We start from the raw sequence: 27,749 nt of genomic DNA, 5'->3' as shown, positions 1-27,749 counted from the left end.
GTAATATGCTACTATGATGTTCTAACAACCTCTGGCTTCAAAGCCAGCTGTGTGGCTTGAGGCACACCACTTCCTTCTCTGGGCCTCAGACTATTATAAAATAAGGACTTGAACCACATCAGTGTTTTTCAGGTAACGGCCACCTTGGGGGTCAAAGGAAGTTGCCTTACTTCTCTGTCCACGTGAGCAGCTCAGTTTTTGTTTATGTTTTGAGATTCCACATAAGATTTAAATTGAGAGAAATGGGGTGGGGGGAAAGAGAGAGAGAGAAATAAATAGAAAAAGAAACTAATAAAGAAAGGAGAGAGAAAGCATTCTGTAGCTTAATGTTGTTTGAGAGAACAACTGAAGTACAAGATTGTAAATATTTTTTCAACTATTTTTTTACTCTAGGAATCTAGATTTATCCATGAGATATAAGGGGGCTTATAATACTTGATAACTCAATAAAAAATTCACAAGTTTTAACACAGAGTTATGACAAAAGGAGGGAATGTAGCTTCTAAAAGGTGTCTGTCTTATAGAAACTGGTAAGAGGTGCGAGGGGTGTTGCCACTCAGTTAAATCAATAACCTGTCTTCTAGGGCTTTCTCCATGTCCTTTTCACCCTACTGACTGATTTCTTCTCTGTTACTTTCCTTAACCCTGACTCTCACTCAAAGATTTCAGAGGAAATGTGAAGCACTCTGGCCACGTGAAGTCCCATGTGGGCAGATGGACACACAAGGATGGAGTGGAGAATAAAACAGTATTTCCCCCTGGCCTGCTAGCCAGCCTCCATGAGATGGGTTAGCTGAAAATCACTTGAAAAGGTGGAATCCTCTCAAGGGTCCTCCCTCCAAGCCTCTTCCCTGCAATTCCCTTGCAGCCCGGCTTTGGCCCTCTAAATCCCCACATCCTCCCCTGCAGCTCATACTGAGGCATGATACTGCAGCCCATACTCCTAGTCACTGAATTATTACTGTGGCCCTCACCTAACCCACAATTCATACCTTGTGCCTAGTCTTCCAACTCACCTGCCACAGACATTTCCATTTTTGGTCTCTGTTAAATCTTTATCTTGTCCTTCACCTCTAATCACCACTTTGCTTCTCTCTGTCATAACAGTACAACTGTGGATCTTTTCAGATGTTGCATTTCCCAACTTCACCTAGCATTCAGGAAGCCACTGCCCATTCTCTAAGCCCACAAGTACCGCCCCACCTCACTTTATGTGAGCCTCACTGATGGGACCTACCAACTGTCGCATGTCAGTATCCAAGCTACCATTGATCTGGGTCCAATTTATATCATGAATGGCATATAACTGGACAGATCCATCAATAAGGATCCATGTCCTCAATCAACTTTGTAAAATCTTAATTAAATAGTAAAGTCAGTATAGCTTATATGAAAGAATATAGGATTTGGAGTTAGACAGAACTGAGTTCCCATCATGGCTCTACCAGGATTTACAAGTGCGTCATCTGTAATGTATAGCATGGGAAATATAGTCAGTAACATAGTAATCAGCTTTGCATGGTGACAGATGGTAATTAGACTTATTTTGGTGATTAGTCACAATGTATACAAATGTATACTATGTTGTATGCATGAATCTAATATATTATAGTATGTCAACTATACTTCAATGAAAAAAACAGATGGCAAAATTTAAAAATGATGATAAAATAGTATATTTATCACAGTTCTGTGAGAGTGAAGTGAGATAATACATATAATACACTAAGCACAGTTCTCAACACACTGTAAAGGGCCAATAAATTGTAGCCATTATTACTGACATTGTTGCTTTTGCAGCAGATGTTGGTTGCCTACCCCAAACACATTGCTCCCTTCATTTTTGGTGGCAGCCCCCATTTTGTTCCTCTCCCCCTGCACAGTGCTAATGATAGGTTTAGGCCAATGACCCAGTTCTGGTCAATGACATGCAGAGGGAGTTCTCCTGAGGGCAATAGAAAAAGTTTGATTGAAAAGTTTGCTCGGAAAGCTCGCCCCTGTTTCTTGGGTCAGATGTTGTGGGGTTTGGATGTGACAATTACAAGAAGCCAGGAGCAACAGGCGGTGAGCTCTCCTCTTTCCTTTCACTTTCCCATGTTGCTGGAGGAAAAAAGCAGACATTGGCAGCCATGTTTATCTGTATCCTCCTGTGTTAAAGACAGATCATCTGGAAGCAGATGACTGCAGCCAGCCAGAAGATGGGTAAGTAAGATCCCAGGACTTGATTTTTAGTTCAAAGAAAGTTGCTTACTTACTGAGTGCTGTGGTATTTTCATTCCCTTTTGGCTTTCTCATCACCCCTGTCCAGGCATACTTCAGAGGTAAAGAGGGAAGTAGGAGCATGGATGGCTCCATATAAAACACTGCCCATTTCAGGACTAAGTAGCTCATTCTAGGCTTCCTAATATGTCATCAATGTCATTATTTAAAATTTTCCAGTGTATATTACCTTAAGAAGAAGAAATGGTGTTGTAAATGAGGCTCAGACGTTTAAGACCTCCCAGGTCCACCTCTGCCCCCAAAGTCCTGCTTAAGTTGGTTTCTCAAGGGGACATTCAGCAAATTTACTGTTTCAGAGCACTGGCCTGTATCGCAGTGACTGCATTTCAGAAGCTTCCCCTGGAGCCAAGTTTTCTCACTATCTTTTCAATAAAACATTCCAGCAATAGTCTTATTTATTTCTCTCCTTCCCACATTCTCAGACTTCTTGAAAGAATGGGTTGAACATTCACAACTTCTAGTTCCTCACCCCTGTGTTAATTAGGGCACAGGCTAAGTAAGCCGCTGTGACACAGAGATGCAAAAATACAGTGACTTATATAATTTAGAACTCTTTCTTGTCATGTAACATTCCAGAGGTAGGGAGTCCAGCCTTATGAGCAGTTGTGTCCATCCAGGAACCCAGCATTTTTTTTATCCTGTGGCTCCACCATGCCCTGGAGTGTTGTTGTCACCTGCGGGATAAGGACAAGGATGACTCCAAGGATTTGCCCTGAACAAGAAGACAGCAGGAGGAGCAGGTTTAGGGGGCAGAGATGAGGAGCTCACTTTTAATCATGTTAAGTATGTACATCCAAGTGGAAATCTAAGTAGATAGTTAGATGAACAGATTAGGAGTTCAGAGGAAAGGTCCAGGATCTTGATGAAATCAACAAGGGAATGAATGTGTATCAAAAAAATTAAAGCGTTAAGGGCTGAGCCCTGGGTCATTCAAAAATGTGGAGATTAGGAGAGTGAAGAAGAATAAACCCAAGAATGAAATAGGGAAAGAGTAAGGTAGAGGAAAACCAAGAGTGTTGTTACTGGGCTGAGTTTGTTCTCGGTTCTTATTCCTGCCAAAACAAAGAACTGAAAGGTGGAGACACGATCGTTTTATCTGAATACACTTCCAGGGGAGAGTGGGCCAGAGTCATTGCAGACAAAATCCTGTATCCTTAGGTGGGAGGCCTGTATAGTACATGCTGGCTAGGAGGCAAGGTCATTTGATTGACAGGTCCATCTATATAGCCATTCCTCTAAGTACGCATGTCCTTTCCCCATGATAAGGTATACTTTTGGCAGCTCTTAGTTTTGTTCAATTGTGCCCATGTTGGGGTCTGGCTGGGACTGGTTTGGCCTGGTTCCAATAGGCAAGGAAATTATCTTCCTGAAAAGCCTTTGTTGTCTTCACATGGGTCTCCCCATCTGGGCAGTTTGTGCACTTTTTACTTTGAACCTTATCTTCCCCTTCCCTGGCTGCTCACATCTTTCTACCTAACATTCCTAACAGTGGTACCCATAAACCCAAGAGAAGAGTGTGAGTCAAGGAGGAGGCAGTCAGCTTATCAGATGCTGCTTATGAGTCAAGTCAGGTGAGGACTGAGATATGACGAATGGATTTAGCTCCAAGTGGCAGGCAAAATGTATCTGCAGAACAGAGGGGAAGCGAGTGGTAAGAAGGACTTCTGTTTTATTAATTCATTTCTTTTTTTCATTCATTGATTCCATAAATAATGAGTATATACAATGCATCCTACATTCATGATATGTCTTTATGTAGTTAATCAAAAAGGCTGTTCATAAATTGAGCAACATGTCTTAGGTTCAATCCTGTAAATAGTGCTTTTTCTCTCCAAAGGTCCCCTCTTCCCTCTTCTTCACAATCAGCTCCCTCCATTTACTGGAGGATACAACAACCAGAGAAGACACTGTGGGTAAAACTGTAATATTTCCAGAACCTCTTGCCTTGCCTTAGTGCATCTCCATATCAATAGGTGTTTCCAGGGGGTGGAGAGAAGTAGTCCATCTCCATATTAACAGGTGATTACAAAGTGGGTGGAGAGCAAGTGTGCACCTGGACTGGAGAGGTTTGGTGGGGCCTTGGCAAGCTGGGTTGCAAGAGACATGGGCGAGCAGCAGTAGACAACTGCTTGTAAGCAAGAGATGGATTTCTCCCACTTTATTTCTCCCTTTGCCTGATTTTAGCTTCAAAGGTTTATTTGCCCTAGGCTAGGAAAATATTTTCCCCCCGGAGTTACAGACACAAACCAAAACGGAAATCCAGCTGAGTGTTGCATAAAGAAAATGCACAAAACTCTGGGAGTAACTGTGCTGCAGTTGAGTACTCTCCAGTTTCATGGGTCAAATTACTGCCAAGAGCATTTCATTGCAGTTAAGTGCACACAGGCCACTCCTGGTGATTTGCTTTAATGGAGTGGAACAATGGCATTAATTAGCCAAATCAGCTTCAAACTCAAAACAAGTACTTGTGTTTGTATTAAAATAAGCTTGCTTCTTATCTGAACACATATTAGCCTGGAGGGTGGGAGGGTCAGCCAGGAGGGTCCTGAAGAGATGATGACAATGCAGAACATTAAAATTCACCAGAGAAAATCCACAAGGCAAAAGATAAACAAGCAGGTGCAATCATCTAGCTGGTATTAGCAGGCCACTCTGAAGCAAACACGTCACTGAATGAGGAGACAGAAGCCCCTGGTTCTGGTAACAGTTGTCACTCCTTATGTGACCTTGGCTACATGGGGTTTTCTTTCTGGACCTTCTGCCATAAAATGAGGGAGTTGGACAAGATGATCTTTGAGCTCTCTTCCACCTCTTACACTTCCAAAGTAAAGTCTCACAAACTGACAAAAAGACTACTTTCTTGATAATTAGGAAGTGCTTTTCTGGTCCCACTGTTAGTTTTGACCCAGATGCAATGTGTCAGGGATTTTATTCATGTAAGAAGCCACTTGTGTTTGCAAATTTACAGATTTGGAGGCCTAATAATGGGGAGGGCTTTGCTGCCTCTAACCTACATACTCAGAAGGATTTGTCCCCTGGCCAGAGCAAGACAATGGGATGACTAGGAAGGGAAATACTGTTAGTCAGCACAATAAAATGATGACAGCTGATGTGCAGGATCAGCCCTGTGGTAAAGATCTAACAGTGATGATGCTCCTAATGTGTGCAAGCATATAATTTTCTTTTTGCTGCTGTGATTTCTTGGACAACCTTACAAATTGATTCTTGGCATGCTTTGTGGACAAATATTGTTGGATTTCTGTGCTGGGCTCTGTGTCCATTATCTGAATTGCATACAATAATAGTAAAACTGTTTTTTTAAAAAATAAATTCTATTAGTAGGATTCACACAGAGCCACTCCAGAACATCTTTCTTTGTTGGAAACTGAGACTATGGAAGACATAATCTTGAAAAATAAATTAGGGTATATACATGTATGCAGACACATAAGTACATATATAAAACAGTCATCCGGTTAATCATCCCTAACTGGGGGTGGAAAAATGACCATATTGAAGTAGGGGAGGGACATTGGACAAGCAACATGATTAACTCTTCCTGCCTATGAGGAAAAATGCTGAGATATAAACAGTATAGTAAGAACAGGAGAGACCCCATCTTAAGGCTAACATTCCATTTTAAGAAACAGGTACTTAGGTGAGGGGATTAAAGATGGTGGTGTGAGAGGTGAGACAGAAACCTCCTCCTAAAACCACATATAATACGAAAATGTAATAAATACAACTACTCCTAAAAAACCAACAGGAAAGAAGGCTGTACCAGACTGCATACACCTGGGGGAAAGGAAAAACCTATTGGACCAGGGTAATGTACCAAAGCCGTGAACCAACAGGACCCAAGCCCTTCCGCCACCCCATTTCAATGGAGGGAGGAAGACAAATAGGGCGGGAAGGGAGTGGAGGCCTGGGAATGCTGAACACCTAGCCCTGAAGATCTGTTCTGGGAGCACAAACCTACATTGCATGGTGCTCTTGTGCTTAGTGGGGTTGGAAAGCTAAGACAGGCAGAATACCTGGAGAGACTGAGATTCCAGCTGCTTGTGGAAAACAGAGATCCATATCCGGCTGGTCTGGGTGGGCAGTCTGAGAGACTTCCTAAAAGCAAGACAGCTGGTAAAGGGGCTAGGATTGCACAGAGCTTAGTGCTCAGGAGAAAGGACAGGTAAACAAAATTGTCTGGGTGCACTCTGCCTGGCAGGTTGGAAACTTACAATCTTAGGTGCTCCATTCCCCTGGCTGGCTACAGAGGTCCAAGGCCCCCCACTGTGATATACAGCCTGCTGTGCCTTACTCCTGGCCAGCCTGCACCTGGCTGGCAAACCAGTAAACCCTGCCCTGGTGTCAGGCCAGCCAGAGGTAAGCCCATCCTGCAGCTGCTACAAATGCAAGGTGTACATGCTTACACCTGTGCATTCATCCCACTGGTTCTGGCCGTGGAGACAGGCATAGCAGCTGGGAAGCAGGAAATAGCTCTTTCCTCCCCCCAGGAACCAGCACCACTCCCCTGCAACCCCCGACATCACTAAAGGGGCTGAGCAGCTCCACAGAGTAGAGCTTCTGGGCACTAGAGGGCACCACATAGAGATATGAAATGTCAAAGGAACCTGGTTCAAACCAAAATGTCAACAACAACAACACCAGGAAAAGGAGCAAGTGAGACTGAACTAATAAAACTTCCTGAAAGAAGTTTCAAAATAAAAATCATAAACATGCTCCTGGAGGTACAGAAAAATATTCAGGAACTTAGGAACGAATTTAGGACAGAGATCCAATCACTGAGGAACACAATGAAGAGTATTAAAAACACATTAGATACAGTGGAAGAGACAAATGAAATAGAAACTAGAGAAGAGGAATACAAAGAAGCTGAGGCAAAACGAGAAAAAAGGATCTCTAGGAACGAAAGAATACTGAGAGAACTGAGTGACCAATCCAAATGGAACCATATACATATTCTTGAGGCACCAGAAGAACAAGAGAAAGAAAAAGGGATAGAAAGTGTCTTTGAGGAGGTAATTGCTGAAAACTTCCCCAATCTGGGGAAGGAGATAGTCTCTCAGGCTATGGAGGTGCACAGATCTCCCAACACAAGGGATCCAAGACAAACAACACCAAGACATATAATAATTAAAATGGCAAAGATCAAGGATAAGGACAGACTTTCAAAAGCAGCTAGAGAGAGAAAAAAGATCACATACAAAGGAAACCCCATCAGGGTCTCATAGATTTCTCAACAGAAACCTTACAGGCCAAAGGGAGTGGCAGGATCTGTTTAATGCAATGAAGCAGAAGGGCCTCAACTCAAGAATACTTTATCCAGCAAGATTATTATTTAAATTTGAAAGAGGGATTAAAAAGTGCCCAGATAAGCAAAAGCAGAGAGAATTTGCCTCCCACAAACCATCTCAAAAGTGTATTTTGGAGGGACTGCTATAGATGGAAGTGTTCCTAAGGTTAAATAGCTGTCACCAGAGATAATAAAAAGGGATAGACAAAGAGTACAGAATATGATACCTAATATATAAAGAATGGAGGGTAAAGAAAAGGAGGGGGAAAAAACCTTTAGATTGTGTTTGTAATAGCATACTGAGTTAAGTTAGACTCTTAGATAGTAAGGAAGTTACCCTTAAACATTTGATAACTATGGATCTAAAGCCCACAGTGGCAGTAAGTACATATCTATTGATAATCACCCTAAATGTAAATGGTCTGAATGAACCAATCAAAAGACATAGAGTCACTGAATGGATAAAAAAACAAGATCCAAAGTTATATACTGCCTACAAGAGACTCACTTCAAACCCAAAGACATACACAGGTTAAAAGTAAAGGAATGGAAAAAGATATTTCATGGAACTAATAGGGAGAAAAAAGCAGGTGTTGCAGTACTTGTATCAGATAAAATAGACTGTAAAACAAAGAAAGTCACAGGAGAAAAAGAAGGATATCACATAATGGTAAAGGGGTCAGTTCAACAAGAGGATATAACCATTATAAATATCTATGCATCCAACACAGGAGCACCTACATATGTGAAACAAATACTAACAGAATTAAAGGGGAAATAGAATGCAATGCATTCATTCTAGGAGACTTCAACACTCCACTCACTGCAAAGGACAGACCAAACAGACAGAAAATAAGTAATGAGACAGAGGCATTGAACAACACATTAGAACAGATGGATCTAACAGACATCTATGGAACTCTCCACTCAAAAGAAGCAGGATGCACATTCTTCTCAAGTGCACATGGAACATTTTCAAGAATAGATCATATACTAGGCCACAAAAAGAGCCTCAGTAAATTCAAAAAGATTGAAATTGTACCAACCAGCTTCTCAGACCACAAAGGTATGAAACTAGAAATAAATTACACAATGAAAATGAAAAAGCCCACAAACACATGGAGACTTAACAACATGCTCCTAATAAACAATAGATAAATGACCAAATAAAAACAAAGATCAAGCAATATATAGATACAAATGACAACAATAACTCAACACCACAAAATCTGTGGGATGCAGCAAAGGCTGTACTAAGAGGGAAGTATATTGCAATACAGGCCTAACTCAGGAAAGAAGAACAATCCCATATGAATGGTCTAAACTCACAATTAACAAAACTAGAAAAAGAAGAATAAATGAGACCCAACATCAGTAGAAGGAGGAACCTAATAAAGATCAGGGCAGAAATAAATAAAATTGAGAAGAATAAAACAATACAAAGAATCAATGAAATCAGGAGCTGGTTCTTTGAGAAAATAAACAACATAGATAAACCCGTAGCCAGACTTATCAAGAAAAAAAGAGCATCTACACACATAAACAGAATCAGAAATAAAAAAGGAAAAATCACTACAGACACCACAGAAATACAAAGAATTATTAGAGAATACTATGAAAAATCTTGGAAAGGAAGAATTAATGTTGTCAAAATTATCATCCTGCCTAAAGCAATGTACAAATTTAATGCAATCTCTATCAAAATACCAACAGCATTCTTCAACAAACTAGAGCAAATAGTTCTAAAATTCATGTGGAACCACGAAAGGCCTCAAACAGCCAAAGCAATCCTGAGAAGGAAGAATAAAGCTGGGGGTATTGTGCTCCCCAACTTCAAGCTGTACTACAAAGCCACGGTAATCAAGGCAGTTTGGTACTGGCACAAAAACAGACCCATAGACCAATGGAACAGACTAGAGAGCCCAGATATAAACCTAAGCATATATAGTCAATTAATATATGATAAAGGAGCCATGGATATACATTGGGGAAATGACAGCCTCTTCAATGGCTGGTATTGGCAAAACCGGAAAGCTACATGCAAGAGAATGAAAGTGGATTATTGTCTTTCCCCATATACAAAAGTAAACTCAAAATGGATCAAAGCCTGAATTTAAGTCATGAAACCATAAAACTCTTAGAAGACAGCATAGGCAAAAATCTCCTGAATATAAACATCATCAACTTCTTTATGAATGCATCTCCTCAAGAAAGGGAAACAGAAAAGCAAAAATGAACACATGATACTACATCAAACTAAAAACCTTTTGTATAGCAAAGAACACCATCAACAGAACAAAAAGGAATCCTATAGTATGGGAGGATATATTTATAAATAACATATTTGACAAGGGGTTAACATCCAAAATATATAAAGAACTCACACACCTCAACACCCAAAAAGCAAATAATCTGCTTAAAAAGTGGGCAGAGTATATGAACAGACAATTCTCCAAAGAAGAAATTCAGATGGCCAACAGGCACATGAAAAGATGCTCCACATCGCTAATCATCAGGGAAATGTAAATTAAAACCACAATGAGATATCACCTCACACCAGTTAGGATGGCCAGTATCGAGAAGACTAAGAACAACAAATGCTGGTGAGTATGTGGAGAAAGGGGAACCCTCCTATACAGCTGGTCGGAATGTAAACTAATTCATCCATTGTGGAAAGCAATATGGAGGTTCCTCAAAAAACTCAAAATGGAAATACCATTTAACCCAGGAATTCCACTCTTAGGAATTTACCCAAAGAATATAATTTATAAGATTCAAAAGGACATATGCACCCCTATGTTTATTGTAGCACTATTTGCAATAGCTAAGATATGGAAGCAACCTAAGTGTCCATCAGCAAATGAACAGATAAAGAAGAGGTGGTACATATACACAATGGAATACTATTCAGCCATAAGAAAGAAACAAATCCTACCATTTGCAGCAACTTGGATGGAGCTGGAGGATAGTATGCTCAGTGAAATAAGCCAGGCAGAGAAAGACAAGTACCAAGTGATTTGCCTTATTTGTGGAGTATAACAATGAAGCAAAACTGAAGGAACAAAACAGCAACAGACTCACAGACTCCAAGAAGGGACTAGTAGTTACCAAAAGGGAGGGATGGGTGAGGGCAGGTGGGGAGGGAGGGAGAAGGGGACTGAGGGGTATTATGATTAGCACACATGGTGTGGCGGGGATCATGGGGAAGCACAGAGAAGGCAAATAGTGACTCTGTGGCATCTTACTATACTGTTGGGCAGTGACTGCAATGGGGTATGGGGGGGACACGATAACATGAGTAAATGTAATAACCACATTGTTTTTTCATGTGAAACCCTATAAGAGTGTATATCAATAATACCTTAATAAAAATAAATAAAGGGGAAAGAAAAAAAAGGAAACAGGGATTTAGGAGGTAAGATTCCTTATGTATTCTTTGGTAATTAGCCAACAACCACACTAGCTTAGGGCAGGGCAAATAGTCCTAAATGACATTGGCCTGCTGCTTGAGGGTAACCACCATCTTGGAGAAGAACAGGATCAACAAATTCCTTGTGTTATGTTTATTTTACAGAATTACCTAGAGGACTGTGGGTGGTGACATAGCATTTCTCACCAGAGAAAGACATCATGAGACCACATGTCAAACCAGCACCCCCGCCCCCACTGCCCTTTGTCCCATTCTTGAAAGCCTTAAAACACAGAATCCTAAGCCCTTAACTGTGCTTCCTTTCTCAGGTTTCCCACTCTCATCTCTTTTTGAGTGTGTACTTTTTACCTTAAATGAAAACTTCTCACTGCTCAACTTACTGTGTTATGTCTCTGTGCTCTTCTAGTGGTAAGCATCTTTGTTACTTAGCTATGTCATTCAATTTTCTAGACTTAAGCACAAGTCTTCGCTCTCTTTGTCCTACTTTAGGCAAGTAGGGAAAGGCTACTGAGATCTCTGATTTGGGCTTGCAAGTTCCTGTCACCTGGATGACCCAGACAGGACTGCAGTTGTGTGATCATGCTCTTTAGTAGCCTGCCTGAAAATCTACTTTTTTTGCCTTTGGGAAGTTCTCAGAACATAACCTCAGTCCATCCAATGTTCTGCAGCTCCCCCAAATCCTGGGGTGATAGGGACTTAGTTCCCATGCCATGCAGATTCAAGTGGACACTGGATTCCAGGTGACCCTGGTTTAGGAGTTGGCCATGGATCTTCCCTATGCTGGGCTGCAGTTCAGTGAGCTTCCCTTTCCTCCCTATGCTCTTCCTTTTGCTCTCTGCTGCCTGTAAAGCAGCTGCCATTTGCTGCTACTCTAACTCTAATGAATTCCTTCCTTACCTACACTTGTCTGACCTTCTAGAGAATTCTTTCTTGTTCAGAGTCAAGAACCCTCCCCCTGTTCAGGTTGAGGTTTCACCTAGAGTGCGGGGAGAGACCTCCCCAGATGCAGCTGCCCGGCAGCAATATGATGGTGTGGCTCTCATGCCCCTTGCAGTGTATTTTCCTAAAGATAGGGATTGACTCCCTCAAATTCACACATTGACAAGTGGTAAAACTGGGATTTGAACCCTGATTTCTTAACTCTGAGTTTAATTCTATTGTGCATCCAAATCACAATTATAAAACTCAGTAGCCCAATTCTCAGGCAACTTGTGCCCTTTGACAGCATTTGAACTTTGGATATAACCAGGCTGAGGGTGAGCTCCACCTCTGGACTCTCCAGTCAAATGAGCCAATAAACTTCCTCTTTGCCCAAGCTACTTTGACACTGGTTTCTGTCACTTGTCAATACATTTTCATAATGGTATATAAGCTTTCCCATTCTGAAAACAAATGTGTGTGCCTATAAAAGAATGGTAATTGCATGTACTGATGGTGACCTGTGTGCCATGTGCTATGCTGAAGGATGTTGCCGATGTATGCATGTACCCTCAAAACAATGAGGAAGATATTTTCATTGACCCTATTTTCCAGATGAAGAAGCTGAGGCACAGAGGGGTTAAGTATATTTTTGGGGGTCATGTATCTAGTAAGATTCAGAGCCAAGATTCAAACCCTGGCAGTCAGATGCCACAGTCCCCACTCAAAATTGTGTTAACATCCAGACCTCTGTATGTGTGTGTACATGTCTGTCTTGACCATGGTGTGAAGAGGTAGGCTAACGGGGAAGAAGCTGAAGTTTCTGGCTTGTTAGTCATTTCCTGCAGAGCAGACTCATCTCAGGGTGCCCTGCTGCAGAGAAGTCAGTGAAGCTAGGACTAAGCCACTGGACCATGGATACAGCAAGGGAGCTCAGGCACTTTTTGGAAAGTGGTGGGTCATAGGATCTGGTCACTGAACAGGAAGTTTGAGTGAAATGGGAGGATTTCTGGAAGCAGAGTCTAGCCCAGGGAAGCAAAAAGGATTAAATCAACAAGAGGGTCCATCAGGAACCCTTGTTCCCACTACACCTTCCATGTTATACCCATAACCTGAAGAGTATTTAATTTTATATCTTTGCAGTATTTGTAAACCTATTTAATCTTCGAAAATATTATATGAGAAATATATGATCTGATTTTAATTTGCCTTTTCCTTTTGACTCATGAGATTATTTATATATTAGCAAATGGCCCATTGGCCATTTAAAGCATTTTTTCTTGTGATTGTTCAGAAACAAATATATTAGGTCATATTCTTTGATGGCAAACAGCAGAAATTTGACATACTTGAGGATTTATTGGATCTTATAACTGGGAAACCTAGGGGTGTGCCTACTTTCAGGCAAGTCTATATCTAGGACCTCAAACCATGCATTCATGAAACCATCTCTCTCTCTTCCACCCCACCCCAGTGGTCCATATTCTTAGCCATGCTCTTCCCCATGCAGCAGCAAAGATGACTCAGCTTACATTGTCCTCAGGCTAGTGATTCCAGCAAAAAAAAGAAAAAAAGGAGGGATTACTTTATTTTATAGAATTGCAACAGCTTGTAGTGCCTACAGAAGACTGACTAATTGGGAGCATGCCAACCCCTGAACTAATCAGTGTGTCTGAGGGTTAGGTAGTCTCACTGGTCACATGCCAGTTATTAAGGTAAGGGTTGTGGAACCATGCTGTTAACAGTTCCATCAGGTAGTAAAGGGTATTTTCCCAAAGCAAAATCATGCAAAATAGAGGGAAAGGATACTAGGCTAGCAAAACAAAAGATGGCCACTAAAATACTTTATTCTATTTAAAAATGAAGTATTCAGCTTTTTATTGATCTAGAAGAGCTCTTTATATATTAAGAATATTAACCTTTCATCTGTGCTATACAAACTGGGTATGTTTTTCACAGTTTGTCACTTGTCTTCTTATTTTTTGATGTATATTTTTCTCTCATAGTAATCTAAAATTTTTATGTAAGCCCCCACAGTTCAGTGAACTTCCTCAGAGCTGCCACTTGAGAAGACCCTCACCCATGTCTCAGGGTCACTCACCAACTCACCCTACACAGCTAAACAGCTGAACAGCTCACCTGAACAGCTAAATATGCTAAAGCTGTATTTAGTTCCCAACTGTCCTCAAAGAGATTTTCATGCATTAGTTTCTCCATCTGTAAAGTGGGTAACAGTAGTACCACAAAGATACATAGTTAAGTAGCAGAATCTTCTTATATTTTGGAAATGTATACTGAGGTGTCAGGATGTTTATGATTTATTTTGAAGTGGTTCATCTAAAAAATTAAAGAATTAAAAAAATGAATATGGTGGGGAGGGTAAATTGTATGAAGTGTTAACAATATTTAATATAGGTTGCAGGTAAGTGGAAGTTTGTTGTACTATGATACCTACATTTCCTTTTTTGAAATTTTCCTAATTAAAAAGTTACCGAAGAGAGTGAGAGAGGAAGTAGCAGTGAACAGTTGTGGAGCATGTGAGTTCTTTAGTGTGTCTGTCCTCTTCTCTGTCAGCTCCCCTGATGGTCTGTCCCAGTGGCCAGGTGGGGTTTAGGTTCCAAGTGCAACACTAGGGAGTATGCACTGCAATTATAGGTCTGTACAGCCATCACCACGGAAGGTGGATTAGAGGGGTGCCAGTGGTGCCATGCTGGGGCTGTGAACCTTGGTGAAGCCTTACTTCTAATGAATCCTTGGAAAGCTGTGCAGTGAACTGACCTGGGCTTGGACTTCTTTTTTTCTATTTTCTATTTTTTATTTTTTATTTATTTTTTATTTTTGCTATCATTAATCTACAATTATATGAAGAACACTATGTTTACCAAGCTCCCCCCTGCACCAAGTCCCCCCGACACACCCCACTATAGTCACTGTCCATCAGTGTAGCAAGATGCTGTATAATCACCACCTGTCTTTGTGTTGTAGAGCCCACCCCGTATGCCCCCACAACACTATACATGCTAATCGTAATGCCCCCTTTCTTTTTCCCTGCCCTATGCCTCCCTTTCCACCCATCATCCTCAGTCCCTTTCCCTTTGGTAACTGTTAGTCCATTCTTGGGTTCTGTGATTCTGCTGCTGTTTTGTTCCTTCAGTTTTTCTTTGTTCTTATACTCACAGATGAGTGAGATCATTTGGTACTTGTCTTGCTCTGCCTGGCTTATTTCAGTGAGCATAATACCCTCTAGCTCCATCCATGTTGTTGCAAATGGTAGGATTTGTTTTCTTCTTACGGCTGAATAATATTCCATTGTGTATATGTACCACATCTTCTTTATCCATTCATCTACTGATGGACACTTAGGTTGCTTCCATTTCTTGGTTATTGTAAATAGTGCTGTGATAAACATAGGAGTGCATCTGTCTTTTTCAAACTGGGCTGCTGCATTCTTAGGGTAAATTCCTAAGAGTGGAATTCCTGGGTCAAATGATATTTCTATTTTGAGCATTTTGAGAAACCTCCATACTGCTTTCCACAATGGTTGAACTAATTTACATTCCCACCAGCAGTGTAGGAGGGTTCCCCTTTGTCTAAAACCTTGCCAACATTTGTTGTTGTTTGTCTTTTGGATGGTAGCCATCCTTACTGGTGTGAGGTGATACCTCATTGTGGTTTTAATTTGCATTTCTCTGATGACAAGTGATGTGGAGCATCTTTTCATGTGTCTGTTGGCCATCTGAATTTCTTCTTCAAAGAGCTGTCTATTCAGCTCCTCTGCCCATTTTTTAATTGGATTATTTGCTTTTTGTTTGTTGAGGTGCATGAGCTCTTTATATATTTTGGATGTCAACCCTTATTGGATTTGTCATTTATGAATATATTCTCCCATACTGTAGGATACCTTTTTGTTCTATTGATGGTATCCTTTGCTGTACAGAAGCTTTTCATCTTGATATAGTCCCACTTGTTCATTTTCGCTTTTGTTTCCCTTGCCCAGGGAGATATGTTCAAGAAGAGGTCACTCATGTTTATGTCTAATAGATTTTTGTCTATGTTTTTTTCTAAGAGTTTTATGATTTCATGACTTATGTTCAAGTCTTTGATCCATTTCAAATTTACTTTTGTGTATGGGGTTAGACAGTGATCCAGTTTCATTCTCTTACATGTAGCTGTCCAGTTGTACCAGCACCATCTGTTGAAGAGACTGTCATTTCCCCATTGCATGTCCATGTTTCCTTTATCGAATATTAATGGACCATATATGTTTGGGTTAATGTCTGGAGTCTCTATTCTGTTTCATTGGTCTGTGGCTCTGTTCTTGTGCCAGTACCAAATTGTCTTGATTACTGTGGCTTTGTAGTAGAGCTTGAAGTTGGGGAGTGAGATCCCCCCCACTTTATTCTTCCTTCTCAGGATTGCTTTAGTTATTTGGGGTCTTTGGTGTTTCCATATGAATTTTTTAACTATTTGTTCCAGTTCGTTGAAGAATGCTGTTGGTAATTTGATACGGATTGCATCGAATCTGTATATTGTTTTGGGCAGGATGGCCATTTTGACAATATTAATTCTTCCTAGCCAGGAGCATGGGATGAGTTTCCATTTTCTAGTGACCTCTTTAATTTCTCTTAAGAGTGTCTTATAGTTTTCAGGGTATAGGTCTTTCACTTCCTTGGTTAGGTTTATTCCTCGGTATTTTATTCTTTTTGATGCTATTGTGAATGGAATTGTTTTCCTGATTTCTCTTTCTACTAGTTCATTGTTACTGTTCTTTTTCCAGTTTTGATAATTGTGATATTAGACTATTCATTTGGGATTGTTCTTCCTTCTTTAAATATGCCTGGATTGCTATATACTTTCCTCTCAAGACTGCTTTTGCTGCATCCTACAGTAGTTGGGGCTTTGTGTTGTTGTTGTCATTTGTTTCCATATATTGCTGGATCTCCATTTTAATTTGGTTGTTGATCCATTGATTATTTAGGAGTGTGTTGTTAAGCCTCCATGTGTTTGTGAGCCTTTTTGCTTTCTTTGTACAATTTATTTCTAGTTTTATACCTTTGTGGTCTGAGAAGTTGGTTGGTAGGATCTCAATCTTTTTAAATTTACTGAGGCTCCTTTTGTGGCCTAGTATGTGGTCTATTCTGGAGAATGTTCCATGTGCACTTGAAAAGAATGTGTATGCTGTTGCTTTTAGACATAGAGTTCTATCTATGTCTATTAGGTCCATCTGTTCTAGTGTGTTGTTCAGTGTCTCTGTGTCCTTACTTATTTTCTGTCTGGTGGATCTTTGGAGTGAGTGATATGTTGAAGTCTCCCAAAATGAATGCATTGCAGTCTATTTCCTTTAATTCTGTTAGTATTTTTTTCACATATGTTGGTGCTCCTGTATTGGGTGCATATATGTTTATAATGATTGTATCCTCTTGTTGGACTGAACCCTTTATCATTATGTTAAGTCCTTCTTTATCTCTTGTTACTTTCTTTGTTTTTAAGTCTATTTTGTCTGGTACTAGTATTGCAGCACCTGCTTTTTTTCTCCCTGGTCTTTTCATGAAATATCTTTTTCCATCCCTTGACTTTTAATCTGTGCATGTCTTTGGGTTTGAGGTGAGTCTTGTAAGCAGCATATATATGGGTCTTGCTTTTTTATCCATTCTATTACTCTGTGTCTTTTGATTAGTACAGTCAGTCCATTTACATTTAGGGTGATTATTGAAAGATATGTACTTATTCCCTTTGCAGGCTTTAAGTTTGTGGTTACCAAAGGTTCAAGGTTAGCTTCTTTACTATCTTACTGTCTAACTTAGTTCACTTATTGAGCTATTATAAACACTGTTGATGATTCTTTATTTCTCTCCCTTCTTGTTCCTCCTCCTCCATTCTTCATATGCTGGGTGTTTTGTTCTGTTCTCTTTTTAGGAGTTCTCCCATCTAGAGCAGTCCCTGTAAGATGCCCTGTAGAGGTGGTTTGTGGGAGGCAAATTCCCTCAACTTTTGCTTGTCTGGGAATTGTTTAATCCCTCCTTCATATTTAAATGATAATCGTGCTGGATACAGTATTCTTGGTTCAAAGCCCTTCTGTTTCATTGCATTAAATATATCATGCCATTCTCTTCTGGCCTGTAGGGTTTCTGTTGAGAAGTCTGATGATAGCCTGATGGGTTTTCCTTTATAGGTGACCTTTTTCTCTCTAGCTGCCATTAAAACTCTTTCCTTGTCCTTGATCTTTGCCATTTTAATTATTATGTGTCTTGGTGTTGCCCTCCTTGGATCCCTTGTCATGGGAGTTCTGTGTGCTTCTGTGGTCTGAGAGGCCATTTCCTCCCCCAGTTTGGGGAAGTTTTCAGCAATTATTTCTTCAAGGACACTTTCTATCCCTTTTTCTCTCTCCTCTTCTTTTGGTACCCCTATGATGCAAATATTGTTCTCTTTTGATTGGTCACACAGTTCTCTTAAAATTATTTCATTCCTGGAGATCCTTTTATCTCTCTCTGCATCAGCTTCTCTGCGTTCCTGTTCTCTGATTTCTAGTCCATTAATGGTCTCTTGCATCTTGTCCATTCTGCTTTGAAGTCCTTCCAGAGATTGTTTTATTTCTGTATTCTCCCTCCTTAGTTCTTGCAAATTTCTCTGCAAGTCCATCAGCATGTTTATGACTTTTGTTTTGAATTCTTTTTCAGGAAGATTGGTTAAATCTATCTCCCCAGATTCCTTCTCAGGGGAAGATATGGAAGATGTCTGGGTTAGTCTGGTCTGGATCAAATTTTTTTGCCTTTTCATGTTGATAGATGCAGTGCATGCTGTTGACTCGTCTGTCAGCTGGGAGAACCAAGACCCTTTCCACTTGCTCCTGGCCTTTCTTTACTGGGACAACGGTGACCCCTAGCGGCTTGTGTTGGACAGTTGTGCATAGACTGGGTCTCTTTCTTGCCCAGCCACTATGGAGGAAGCTCCCTTGCCATTGGCATGCCCAGCCTCCGGCTGCTACTCTGCTATGGTGGGGCCCCGGAGGGGGAATGGACAGGGGGCTGTTTATTGCTGTGAGGGGTCTCAGAGCTGCTGCCCAAGGGGTTAGGGCACCCGGAGTTCCCTGGGATTCCCAGATGCTGGGATAAGTGTCCTGGGACGCTTCCGTCCAAATGTGGGGTCCCTGTCCCTTTAAGACTTTCAAAAAGCACTCGCTTTTCTTTGTCCCAGGGGCATTGGCTGCAGGGACCCACTTGCAGGTTTTACTGTCCTGTTTCGCTAGTTTCCCGCACTCCTCACACTGTGTATCTGCGCTCTGGCCCGGATGGCTAGGGCTGGCTATTTAGCAGTCCTGGGCTCCCTCTCCCTCCCCACTCTGGCTCCTCTCCTCCTGCCGGGAGCTGGGGTGAGGGGCGCTCGTGTCCCGCCTGGCTGGGGCTTGTATCTTACCCCCTTCACCAGGCGCTGGGTTCTCACAGGTGTAGATGTAGTCTGGCTGTTGTCCTGTATCTGCTGGTCTCTCTTTTAGGGATAGTTGTATTTTCGAAAATATATATGTTTTTGGGAGGAGATTCCCACTGTCCTACTCACGCCGCCATCTTGGCTCTGTTCCCTCGGGCTTTGACTTTTACAGCTTCTTGTGGGAGTTAGAGACACATTTTTCAGAGGTCTAATATTTTGCTCAGAATATTTAGGCCAAATAAAAGCAAGCTTTTTATTAAAAGGGAAAAATTTTTGCCCCAGAGCATGCTAGCATTGATTCAGAAAAAAATGTGAACTCCTTGCCAGGCTTAGCTCTATTCAAAAGGAATATGAAAAACTGGAGTCATCTTTGAAGAATACTAGCCTAGAGAGTCATCCGAGATCTGCAGCCTGGGGGAAACTGAAATGTTTAAGGATGAAATAACTTCCTGAGAATAGACCTGAATGGAGAAAACTCTAAATGCACAGAAGAAAAGTTGGTGGCTGAAATTATACATGATCCATTCACAAGAGAAGAGTTACAAGTCATCACATCACAAGCAACTTTTCCAATAGAATATGAAGCCAAGGGCCGGCCCCGTGTGGTCCCTCACCACCAGGTGGGCCTTTGTGTTGAAGACAGACCTTTCCTCTCCCCTCCACTCAGGTCTCCCCTTTGCTGCCTATGATTATCTGTCCACCTCTCCCTCCAACCTGAATTCATTATTGCCAGGAGGTGCAAGGGGGCATTTTCTGCGAAAAGGACTTTTTCTCTTTGTTCTCTTTCTCCCCTGCTCCTCTAGCCCCACCACTACCTTCTCATCTTGAAAAATAGAAGAGGATTCATTCTAGATTAACTCAACCTTCAAACAAACCAAATAATCCAGACCATACTGAGAACTTACAGAAACCATGCTGAAAAACGTGGGCCTCCTTTTGTCTCTTTTTCAAGAAATAGTTAGGAATCATTTATCTTTCATCATTGGTTTAAGAAACGGCTGCTATTTAAGACATTATAGTTTTGTCACATTGAAGCTTGATGGGACTATGATTCTCAATGTTTTGAAAATATTTACATACCAGCTAGTGAATAATGTTTCCATTTATTTTATTATTTAGTATAAATAATATTTTAATTTTTAATTATCATCATTATAGCCTCAACATTAATAGGAATAATATGTATATAGCTCAGATATGTTTTAAACTAAAAAAATTGTTTTTGTTTGCCCAGAAGTGTATTGACTACAATTATAAAGCAAATGTGAAAGTTTATTTTTAACTAAATGAATAATGATTAGTGATGGGTCTCAAAGAGATGTCTGCACTCCCATGTTCATGGCAGCATTATTTATAATAGCTAAGCAATGGAAACAACCTAGGTATCCATCCAGGAATGAATGGATAAATAAAATGTGGAACATGCATATGATGGAATATTTCCAGCTTTAAAATAGAAGGAAATCCTGCCATATATGACAACCTGGATGAACCTGGAGGGCATTATGCTGAGTGAAATCAGCCAGACATAGAGAACAAACACTGTGTGATATTCCACTCATAGGAGGGATCTAAAACAGTCTGACTCAGACAGAGAGTAGAAAGGTGGTTGCCAGGGGCTCGAGGGAGAGGAGTGGGAAGTTGTTCAACAGGTATAAAGTTTCAGTTAAGCAAGGTAAGTTCTCGAGATCTGCTGCACAACATTGTGCTTATCCTTCACAGTACATACACTTAAACATTTTTTAAGAGGGTAGATCTCATGGTAACTGTACCCACTATGATTAAATAAACAAATAAATAGTGATTGGTTTAAAAGAATTTTATGTCATTGAATTTATCAAACATCAGTGTATGTTTTGGACCTTTTCCCCATGCTTAGAAACCTTTTTTCTGTCTGAACATCGTGAAACCTTCCTTGTAAATTGTTTTCTAGGGCATTTATAATGTTATATTTTAATCCATATGAAGGTAATTTTGGTTATTTCAGGCAACACTAACTATGGTAACAAATCTCAGTGGTTCAACACTCCAAGAGTTTATTTCTCGCTAACATCATAGTCCAATGCAGCGGGCAGTGTTAGCAGGCAGCCTTCCACACAGGCCTGCAAAGGCTCCGATTTCTTTCATCTTGAGTCTGTGTTCTCCTTTAGATCAATAGAGTCCTTTCCAATGACCTACATGGGAAGAAGATGGCAGAATGTTTATGGAAAGTTTACATGCAACAGTCCTGGAAGCAGCATACGCCACTTCTGCCCGCAGTCCAACAGTCAGGGTTCAGGCCACGGACACAGCAAACTGCAAGAGAATCTGATCATTTAGATGTGGCAACCACAGGAGGGAAGGAAAACAGGCTTTGGGGGCACAGAGAAGTCCCTCTCACAATTTTGCACAGTTCTGCTGTAAGATGAGAAGTAGAGCTCTTTATCATTTCAAATTTTGGGGTCATGCTGAACAAGTCATCTCCTACGTCCTTCCTTGAGCTCATCCTCACTTCGTGTTAGCCTAGCCAAACACCTGTACCTTTCACTCAAGGGCTTTGGTTGCTCTGGCATTTTTGTACTGTTTTGTGTTCTTTTTCACACAGGGTGAAGTATGAATCCAATGTCACTTTTTTCTACGTAGTGAACTCAGTTTTCCCAGTACCGTTTATCTAAACAATACAAATAAATTTGTAAGTTTAAACTTTCATTTAAAAATTGAGATGCCAACACATATCAAGGTCCCACATACATAAGGACTCTCTATGCTCTTCTAATGATCTATTTGTCTGGCTTTTAGTTCATTACCACACTGTTTTTTATTACAATAATTCTTGTTACTGTAATAATATATGTCTGCTCTGGCCAGAAAGTCTTGAATATAGTCTGGTAGGTGATCAAGTCCACACATGAAGTTCCTGACTTCTCCATCAGTGTGAACGTTGGTCCCACTCCATTTCTGACACACATACTCATCACGTGGAGGGTAAGCCATGCCTAGCTTGTCTCGTGAGCCTGGGGTAGCATTCCCATGTATGAAGGCATTTGTTCTTTTCTTTTTTTGGCTTCTTTGAGAAGATAACAATAAATGTAAAGCCAATAAAATCAAAATGATTGTAATTAATCCCAATAAAGGGAAGAACCAGATTGCTGCGTGCATCTGTTCAATCCAGCTTTTTAAGTAGTTGGCAGGGGTTTTGTTATTGGTAAGGAGGAGATAGTGAAATCAGGGCTATTACCCATTCCTAACAGGCTGTGACTGCACAGTTACTGTCCCTAGACCTTGGACAGCTGCCCAGTAGGTTTCGTGTAACAACATGATCAAATTGAATCTGGGTGACATTATTCTTGATATTCTTCACTGCAGGAACCCCTACTTGGAATCTCTATATTGATTATCTGCTACTATGTAACAAGCTTTCTAAGTCTAAGCTTACTAACTTAAACTACAGCCCATTGTGCTCATAGATTTTGTGGGCCAGAAATTTAGAAGGGCACAGTGGTGCTTATCGCTTTTCCAGGATGTCTGAGGCATCAGCTGGGAAGACTTAAAAATGAATCAGGGGAATCACTGGAGGCTTCTTTACTCTCACTGGTACCTGGGCTGGAATCAAAGACTGGACTCAGCAGGGACCATCAATGGTGCTCCTACACCTTCGCATCTCCCTATTGCGTAACATCTCACAGCATGAAAGCTGGATTCCAAGAAGGACACAGGAGTTGCAAAAGATCCAAGACGGAAATTAATAGCCTTTATGACCAAATCTTAGAGGTCACCAAACATCACTTCCAGTACCCTATTAATCAAAATAGATCAAAGCCCACTTGGATTCAAGCAGAGGAGACAGCTGGAGTATCAAAGATGGGTGGAGTACCACAGGATTTTTTAAATTAAGGTATCATTGATGTCTACTCTTATGAAGCTTTCACAAGAAACACAATGTGGTTATTACATTCACCCTTATTATCAAGTCCCCCCACCATGCCCCAAAGCAGTCACTGTCCATCAGTGTAGTTAGATGCCACAGAGTCCCTATTTGCCTTCTCTGAGCTACACTGTCTTCCCCATTACCCCACACACCATGTGCACCAATCATGATACCCCACAATACCCTTCTCCCTCCCTCCCCACCAGCCCTCACCCACCCCTCCCCCTTGGTAACCACTAGTCCCTTCTTGAAGTCTGAGAGTCTACTGCTATTTTGTTCCTTCAGTTTTGCTTCATTGTTATACTCCACAAATAAGGGAAATCATTTGATGTTTGTCTTTCTCTGCCTGACTTATTTCATGGAGCATAACATCCTCCAGCTCCATCCATGTTGTTGCAAATGGTAGGATTTGTTTCTTCCTAATGCCTGAATAGTATTCCATTGTGTATATGTACAACATCTTCTTTATCTATTCATCTGCTGATGGACACTTAGGTTGTTTCCATATCTTGGCTATTGTAAATAGTGCTGCAATAAACATAGGATTGCATATGTCTTTTTGAAACTGAGAACTTATATTCTTTGGGTAAATTCCCACGAGTGCAATTCCTGGGTCAAATGGTATTTCTATTCTTAGTTTTTTGAGGAACTTCCATATTGCTTTCCACAATGGTTGAACTAGTTTACATTCCCACCAGCAGTGTAGGAGGGTTCCCGTTTCTGCGCATCCTCACCAGTATTTGTGGTTCTTAGCCTTTTCGATGCTGACCATCCTAAATGATGTGAGGTGGTATCTCATTGTGGATTTAATTTGCATTTCCCTGACAATTAGCAATGTGGAGCATCTTTTCAGGTGCCTGTTGGCCATCTGAATTTCTTTGGAGAAGTGTCTGTTCATATCTTCCACCCATTTTTTAATCGGGTTATTTGCTTTTTGGGTGTTCAGGCATGTGAGTACTTTATATATTTTGGATGTTAACTCCTTGTTAGAGAAGTCATTTACAAATATATTCTCCCATACTATAGGATGCCTTTTTGTTCTGCTGATCATGTCCTTTGTTGTACAGAAGCTTTTTAGCTTAATGTAGTCCCATTTGTTCATTTTTTATTTTGTTGTCCTTGCCCGAGGAGATGTGTTCAGGAAAAAGTTGCTCATATTCATAATCAAGAGATTTTTGCCTATGTTTTCTTCTAAGAGTTTTATCGTTTCATGACTTACATTCAGGTCTTTGATCCATTTTGAGTTTACCTTTGTTTATGGGGTTAGACAATAATCCAGTTTCATTCTCTTGCATGTAGCTGTCCAGTTTGCCAACACCAGTTGTTGAAGAGGCTGTCATTTGCCCACTGTATATCCATGGCTCTTTAATCATATATTAATTGACCATATATGTTTGGGTTTATGTCTGGGCTCTCTAGTCTGTTTCATTGGCCTATGGGTCTGCTCTTGTGCCAGTACCAAATTTTCTTGATTACCATGGCTTTGTAGTAGAGCTTGAAGTCAGGGAGCATAATCCTCCCAGCTTTATTCTTCCTTCTCAGGATTGCTTTGGCTATTCAGAGTCTTTTGTGTTTCCATATGAATTTTAGAACAATTTGCTCTAGTTCGTTGAAGAATGCTATTGGTATTTTGATAGGGATTGCATTGAATCTGTAGATTGCTTTAGGCAGGATGGCCATTTTGACAATATTAATTCTTCCTATCCATGAGCATGAAATGTGTTTTCATTTATTGGTATCTTCTTTAATTTCTCTCATGAATGTCTTGTAGTTTCAATGTATAAGTCTTTTACTTCCTTGGTTAGGTTTATTCCTAGATATTTTATTCTTTTTGATGCAATTGTGAATGGAATTATTTTCCTGATTTCTCTTTCTGCTAGTTCCTCTTTACTGTATAGGAATGCAACAGATTTCTGTGTATTAATTTTATATCCTTCAACTTTTCTGAATTCAGATATTATATCTAGTAGTTTTTGGAATGGATTCTTTAGGGGTTTTCATGTACAATATCATGTCATCTGCAAACAGAGACAGTTTGACTTATTCATTGCCAATATAGATGTCCTTTATTTCTTTGTGTTGTCACATTGCCATGGTCAGGACCTCCAGAACTATGTTGAATAAAAGTGGGGAGAGTGGGCATCCTTGTTTTGTTCCCAATGTTAAAGGAAAAGCTTTCAGCTTCTCACTGTTAAGTATAATGTTGGCTGTGGGTTTGTCATATGTGGCCTTTAATATGTTGAGGTACTTGCCCTCTATACACATTTTGTTGAAAGTTTTTATCATGAATGCATGTTGAATTTTGTCGAATACTTTTTCAGCACCTATGGAGATGATTGCTTTGTTTTTGTCCTTCTTCTTGTTGATGTGGTGGATGATGTTGATGGATTTTCTAATGTTGTACCATCCATGCATCCCTGGAGTAAATCCTACTTGATCATGATGGATGATCTTTTTGATGTATTTTTGAATTCACTTTCCTAATATTTTGTTGAGTATTTTTACATCTATGTTCACCAAGGATATTGGTCTATAATTTTCTTTTTTTGTGGTGTCTTTCCCTGTTTTTGGTATTAGAGTGGTACTGGCCTTGTTGAAAGAGTTTGGAAGTATTCCCTCCTTTTCTACTTTCTGGAAAACTTTAAGGAGGATGGGTATTAGGTCTCCACTCAATGTTTGATAAAATTCAGCAGTGAAACCATCTGGTCCAGGGGTTTTGTACTTAGGTAGATTTTTTATTATAAATTCAATTTCATTACTGGTAATTGGTCTCTTCAGATTTTCTGTTTATTCCTGGGTCAGCCTTGGAAGGTTGTATTTTTCTGGAAAGTTGTCCATTTTTTCTAGGTTATCCAGTTTGTTAGCATATAATTTTTCATAGTATTGTCTCATAATTCTTTGTATTTCTGTGGTGTCCGTGGTGATTTTTCCTTTGTCATTTCTGATTCTATTTATGTGTTTAGATTCTCTTTTTTTCTTGATAAGTCTTGCTAGGGTTTTATCTATTTTGTTTATTTTCTCGAAGAACCATCTCCTGCTTTCATTGATTCTTTCTATTGTTTTATTCTTCTCAATTTTATTTATTTATGCTCTAATCTTTATTATGTTCCTCCTTCTACTGACTTTGGGCCTCATTTGTTCTTCTTTCTCTAGTTTTGTTAATTGTGAGTTTAGACTGTTCATATGGGATTGTTCTTCTTTCCTGAGGTAGGCCTGTATTGCAATGTACTTCCCTCTTAGCATGGACTTCACTGCCTCCCACAGATTTTGCAGTGTTGAATTACTGTTGTCATTTGTCTCCATATATTGCTTGATCTCTGTTTTTATTTGGTCATCGATCCATTGGTTATTTAGGAGCATGTTGTGAAGCCTCCATGTGTTTGTGGGATTTTTCATTTTCTTTGTGCAATATTTCTAATTTCATACCTTTGTGGTCTGAGAAGCTGGTTGGTTACAATTCCAATCTTTTTGAATTTACTGACGCTCTTTTTGTGGCCTAGTATATGATCTATTCTTGAAAATGTCCATGTGCCCTTGAGAAGAATGTGTATCCTGTTGCTTTTGGTTTGAGTGTTCTATAGATGTCCGTCAGGTCCATCTGTTTTAATATGTTATTCAGTGCCTCTGTCTCTTAATTATTTTCTGTCTGGTTGATCTGTGCTTTGGAGTGAGTGGAGTGTTGAAGTCTCCTAGAATGAATGCATTGCATTCTATTTCCCCCTTTAATTCTCTTAGTATTTGTTTCACATAAGTAGGTGTTCCTGTGTTGGGTGCATATATATTTATAATGGTTATATCCTCTTGTTGGACTGAGTCCTTTATCATTATGTAATGTCCTTCTTTATCTCTTGTTACTTTCTTTGTTTTGAAGTCTATTCTGTCTGATACAAGTACTGCAACACCTTCTTTTTTCTTCCTATTAATTGCATGAAATATCTTTTTCCATATCCCTTTACATTCAGTTCTATGTATGTCTTTGGGTTTGAAGTGAGTCTCTATTGGCAGCATATAGATGGTTCTTGTTTTTTCATCCATTCAGTGACTTTATGTCTTTTGATTGGTGCATTCAGACCATTTACATTTAGGGTGATTATCAATAGGTATTAACTTATTGCCATTGCAGGCTTTAGATTCATGGCTATCAAAGGCTCAAGGGTAATTCCCTTACTATCAACAGTCTAACTTAACACAGTATGCTCTTACAAACACAACCTAAAGGTTCTTTTCTCCCCCCTTTTTTCTTCCTCCTCCATTCTTTGTATATTAGGTATCATATTCTGTACTCTTTGTCTATGCCTTGATTGACTTTGGGGGTAGTTAATTTGATTTTGCATCTGCTTAGTAACTAATTTTTGTACTTTCTTTACTGTGGTTTTATTTCCCTGGTGACAGCTGTTTAGCTTTGGAACACTTCCATCTATAGCAGTCCCACCAAAATGCACTGTAGAGATGATTTCTGGGAGGTAAATTCTCTCAGCTTT

This window comes from Manis pentadactyla, chromosome 1, assembly GCF_030020395.1.
Source record: "Manis pentadactyla isolate mManPen7 chromosome 1, mManPen7.hap1, whole genome shotgun sequence".
NCBI classification, from domain to species: domain Eukaryota; kingdom Metazoa; phylum Chordata; class Mammalia; order Pholidota; family Manidae; genus Manis; species Manis pentadactyla.
This window is presented reverse-complemented; position numbering follows the sequence as displayed.